Source organism: Delphinus delphis, chromosome 16, assembly GCF_949987515.2.
Source record: "Delphinus delphis chromosome 16, mDelDel1.2, whole genome shotgun sequence".
NCBI classification, from domain to species: domain Eukaryota; kingdom Metazoa; phylum Chordata; class Mammalia; order Artiodactyla; family Delphinidae; genus Delphinus; species Delphinus delphis.
The window spans coordinates 84,058,194-84,064,193 of record NC_082698.1 but is presented as its reverse complement, the minus strand read 5'-3'; positions in this window follow the sequence as shown (position 1 = coordinate 84,064,193).

Here is a 6,000-nt window from a genome sequence, read left to right as displayed (position 1 = left end):
AGGGCTCGAACCTATGTCCCCTGCATTGGCAGGTGGATTCTTAACCATTGAGCCACCAGGGAAGTCCCCTGAAGTGCAATTCTAGGTCTTCTTACAGATCATCTCAAATCATAGTACTTTAAAACAATCATTCATCGTTATCTTTCATAATTCTGCGCATGATTCTTTTTTATTGTGGTAAAATATATATAACATGAAATTTACCATTTTAACCATTTTTAATTGTACAGTTCAGTGGCATTAAGTACAATCGCATTGTTGTGTAACCGTCGCCACCATCCACGGAACACTTTACCTTCCCAAATAGAAACTCTGTCCCCATTAAGCACTGACTCCCCACCCCCCTCCCTCAGCCCCTGACGACCACTGTCTACTTTGTGTCTCTGTGCACTCGACAACTCTGGGTACCTCATCTAAGTGGAATCCTACAGCATTTATTCTTTTGTGACTGGATTATTTCTGCTAGTATAATGCCTTCAAGATTCATCCACGCTGTAGCCAGTGTCAGAATTTCCTTCCCCTTTGAGGCTAAATAATATTCCATTTATAGATGGGCCACATTTTGTGCATCGATTTGTCTATTGATAGGCATTTGGGTTGTTTCCATCTTCTGACTATTGTGAATAATTGTGCGGTGCGCGCTGGTGTACAAATATCTATTGGAGTCCTTGCTGCTTCCAATTCCTTTGGGTAATAAATACCCAGGAGTGGATTTACTGGAGCATATGGTAGTTCTGTGTTCAATATTTTGAGAACTCACCATACTGTTTTCCACAGTAGCTGCACCATTCTACATTCCCATCAGCAATGCACAAGGGTTCCAATTCCTCCACATTCTACCGAAACTATTGTTCACTGTTTTTGTTTTCTTTGATGGTAGCCGTCCTGATGGGTGTGATTGTGGTGGTTCTTGCTTGGGGTCTCTCAGGGAGCTGCAGTCAGATGGGGACCAGGGCCAGGGGTCATCGGCGGCTCCCTCACGTGTCTGCTACAATGTTGAGGTAGGGGCCACAGCTGGGGCAGTGAGCAGAGTTCCCTGCAAGCAGCTCCTCCGCATGGCTGGTTTGGGCTCTCTCATAGCATGATGGCCTCTGGCTTCCCCAGAAAGTGTCCCAGAAACAGGAAGTGGAAGCTGCCAGTGTCTGAACTCTGGGCCTGGATTCTGACATGTGGTCAAGCACTTAGCAGTCGGGCCGGTTTCAAAGGGAGGTAACATGGATTACCATGTATCATGGAGCCTCCCTCCAAGGTGGAGGAATGTCCAAAGGTGTGAGGCCATTGTCAGCCTGCCAGACCTGGCTGACCACAGGGGAGCAGTGGCCTCTCAGTCAGTCAAAGGCAGACAAAGCCCTGAGGTGTCCCTGAAAGAGGGGCCCAGAGTCCCCAGAGGAGGTCCCTGTAATGCCTCACGTGTAAACTGCCATCTCCTTCCAAGTCTCCCCTAAAGCAACAGGGACCGTCTGCTAAGGAGGCTGTGCTCTGGAGAAAGGAAGCTATTCTCCTTTCAGGGCTGGCTAGATGCTGGATTCTGAGTTAACACACACCTGGGTCTTCAAAGTGGCCTTGTATCTGCAGCTTAAAGTGTGGGCTTCTGGGGGTCACAGGGCTAAAGGGGTTGTGACCGTTGTGACCTGAGTTCTCACAGGGGGCCCAGCGGGTCTGCAGACACACCGTGGTCCTGCCCTGTTCCTAAATGTGTGACTGAAAAGACACCCCCAGCAAACTGCTCCACTATGGCTGGGTAAACCCAAAGCCCCTTCCCACCCTGAAGGGAAGAAGGACTTGGAAGATGAGAGGGGATCCTGATCACATCCCCCCACATCCCCTAAACAACTTCGCCTGTTTAACCTGTGAAAGTGACTGGGCCTCAGAGGAATCACTGTGGATTCATGATAACCAGGCTGTGGTTCCAGTTGCAGTGGCCATTGTATTAATTGTGGCATCTTTACTGGGGCAACTGAATGCAGCTCCTGGCACCTGGGCTTCAACTACTATCTAGAAAGTGCTTTTTGTCCGTGGCAATTTGCAAAGAGCCGGCCCACGTCATCTCTACAGCTCTGTGCACAGCCTTGCAGAGAAACTGGTCTTTTTTTTTCTTTCAAATTGAAGTATAATTAATTTACAATGTTGTGTTAACTTCTGCTGTAGGGCAAAATGAGTCAGTTATATATTATATATATATATATATTCTTTTTCATGTTCTTTTCCATGATGGTTTGTCACAGGATACTGAATATAGTTCCCTGTGCTGTACAGTAGGACCTTGTTGTTTACCCATTCTATATGTACTAGAGAAACGGGTCGCCTTGACCTCCCACAGAATGTCACCTTGTCCTTTGCAGAGGTGGCATGGTGCTCAGGGGGCCCGATGAGGGGGAAGGGGAAAGTACTGTAGCTACAGTTGAGTATTCGGGGGACTGTGACGAGATTTTTAAGCTAAAGCATGAGACTTGAGGGACTTCTGCCCCCCACGGGGCAGTCCTCTTGTCTTCACAGCAGCAGCTCCTGCCAGGGACGCACCCTCCCCCGGGGGCCCCTCCTTATTTTCCTCTACACATCAATCCTCCCTGTAGCAGCTATATATTGGGGTTTCCTAAGGCTTAGTCCTAAACCTTCTAGTCAGAGGACTGGTCTTTGTCACATGCAGTTCCAGCAGCGGCAGGACCCGTGACCCCAGCAGCACCGCCGGGCTCGGGAGGGCAGGGGAGAAAGGCTTCCTCCAGGCCCTGGGGAGCTTGTGGGGGTGGTGGTGTCCTCCTGGCCATCTCTGCTGTTTCAGGGTGCGTGGCTCCTTCCTGAGCCCTCTTGAGCTCCTGGTGATACCCCAAATCCTTGAAAAGAATTCCTTTCTGCTTAAATTAGCTAGATTTTCTTTCTGTTGCTTGGCTGTAAGAACTTGACTAATATGATTCCCAGATGTATATCCACTCCTGGCTTCTTTGAGATTCAGACCTGCAGATGCAACCTATTGAGCACTTGAACTTAGAGGTCTGAATGGTACCCTGGATACCCAAGTCTGTGGCTGACGTCATGCTCTCCCTCAACTCTTCTCCCCTTGAGGGTACCTTGTGTCATCAAAGGCCATCTGTGTTATCACCCTGGACCCCCAGAGCCCCAAAGGGTGCCTGCCACCCGGCCGGAGCCCATCACACCCTGATGGCTGAGCAGATAGAAGTTTGTAAGCATCCTCACTTCTTCACACCCTCATCTCTTGCTGTTTGAATTTTAAAGCTTGCCAACCTGCTGAGTGCCAAAGTGATCTCATTTAACTCCTTTCCCTGATCATGGGTGAGGCCAATAACATGTTCATTGTTATAGGCCACTGTGGTTTTTACTCCTCAATAATTCATTCCTTTGCCAGTTTTTCTAACTTGTTGTTGATCTTTTTCTTATCAATACGAGCAAGTTCTTAATATATTCTGGACGCTATTTTTTTTTAATAAACTTTGCAAATATTTTCTTGCTGTCTGTGATTTGGCTTTTTACATTGTTTGTGGTGTCACTTTTTTTAAATGCAAAAATTTAAAATTTGATGCTGTCAAAACTCTCAGTTCTGTCCGTTCTGATTTATGCTTTCTGTATCTTAAGAAATATGTCCACACTTGTGAGCTCATAAACCTTCTTTTCTTCTAAAGATTAAAGATTGTCTTTTCAATTTACATATATATATATATATATATATATATTTATTTATTTATTTTATTTTATTTTATTTTTTTGCAGTACGCGGGCCTCTCCCGTTGTGGAGCACAGGCTCCGGACGCGCAGGCTCAGCGGCCATGGCTCACGGGCCCAGCCACTCCGCGGCATGTGGGATCTTCCCGGACCGGGGCACGAACCTGAGTCCCCTGCATTGGCAGGCGGACTCTCAACCACTGCACCACCAGGTAATCCCTATATCTGGAATTTTTAAAGATGTTTTATGGAATGAGATAATAGAGAGAATGGGATGGGAACTTGACAAATTCTATTTCTGGAAGTTTTCCGTGACTGGTCCAGGAGGCTGTTGGTGAGCACGAGCCCCAGCACCATGTACGGCAAGTTCTTGCTCTAAGGTTTCTCTCCTTTCTTTGACACTCCCTGGCTCACCTTGTCCCTACAGACACTCCCCACAAAGGGAACAAGCATGCAGGTGTAGGATGGCCACAAGGAAGGCACGGAAACAGGATTGTGGTCACGAGGAATAAACGTACCGGGTGAAGTTGGTAGGCAAGGTCGTGCTGCTAACAGCACGCTTGTCCCATAGACAAGCAGACAGAGATATTTCCTCCAATTCAGCCCTGGCTGTTTGAGAACTTGAAACTCCAGCACAGCAGTCCTATCTCTGACCCCACTACCTTTGCAGTCTGGGTGATACCCAGTGTAGTCTGGTCTCCCTCCCAGGCTGGGGCTGAGCAAGGGGAGACGGTATTAAGGTCACTGAGAGCCAGGTGCACCAAGGTTATGTCACCATGGTTCAGGTAAAGAGCGAATCTCACCCGACGCAAATTTTCTACAGACCTGGAGTCTGGGCGTAACCCATTAAGAAGAGAGAGAGCTGTTTTCTGCATTTGTTCTTTCCTTCTGGCTCCCGCACTGCAAGGTACAGGCCGGACGTGTAAACTACTTGGGGCCGCAAAGCCAGACGGTAGACCACGTATATGTGGAAGAATCATTTCCTCCTTATTTTGTTTAAATAATAGGAAAAAAATAGTCTGATTAGAAATATTATCTTACAAGTAAGAACTGTGAAGTTCAGCTAGTACTTGGGGGTAGGTTTTGTGGTCACATGAAAATTTGTTTCTGAGATGAGTAAACAGGGGGGCAGAGAGAGTCTGTTTAATACATTTCATGTTTTTCAAATTTTAAATGAGAAAATGTCATATGTATACAAGGATCTATAAAGGTAAATGATTAGTTCAAACAGCATAATAAACTGAGCATCTGTATCTAAGGATTCAGATTAAGATCCCAGCATCTCAGAAGTTCCTTACACGCTCCTGTTAAGGGTCTCCCCTTACCCCCCCAACAAGGGGTAACTGCATCCTGATCCTGTACTAATAATTTGCTTGTTTTTTCATAATGCTTTACCATTCATGTATGAGCCCTCAGTAATAAATGGTTTAGTTTTGAAAAACCAAATTGTGAGCTCAATCCTACCTATGCCAGGAGAGGGTGGCATTACCCCTATTATATGAAGGATCCTAGGAGAGGAAAAGCTGAACAAGGTCTCTGAGTCATAATCAGGCTCTTCATTTTCTAGTTTCTTAAGGTGGAAGCTTAGATATGTTAGTTTTCTACCATAGGTGTTTAAATTTCTCTATAAAAATGCTATAGGGAACTCCCTGGCGGTCCAGTGGTTAGGACTTGGTGCTTTCACTGCAGGGGCCTGATTTCTATCCCTGGTCGGAAAACTAAGGTTTCTGCAGGCTGTGTGGCCAAAAACAAAAACAAACAAACAAACAAAAGCTATAAATTTCTCTCAAAGTGTTGCTTTTTATGCATCCTACAAATTTTGATATGGTGTTTTCATTTTTGTTTAGTTCAAAATATTTTCTAATTTTTCATGAGACTTGGACTCATGGATTACTAAGAAGTGAGCTGTTTAATTTTCAAATAATTGGGGTATTTTCTAGATCTTTCTATTATTGACTTCTAATTTAATTCATTATGGTCAGAGAACGAACACACTAAATTGTGATTTCAATTCTTTTAAATTCGGTAGAGTTTATTTTATGGCCCAGAATATGGCCTATCCTGTTGAATATTTTATGTTCACTTGAAAAGAATGTATTCTGCTGGTGTTGAGTGGAATATTCCATAAATGTCAATTAGATCCAGTTGGTTGATGGGTGTCATTCATTTTTTTCTACATCTTTGCTGATTTTCTGTCTACTTGTTCTATCAATTACTGAGAGAAAAGAATTGAAATATCAATTATAATTGAGATCAAGTGTATAATCAATATATTGTATAATATCAAGTACAATTGTGGAACTGTCCATGTTTTCCTTTCAGTTT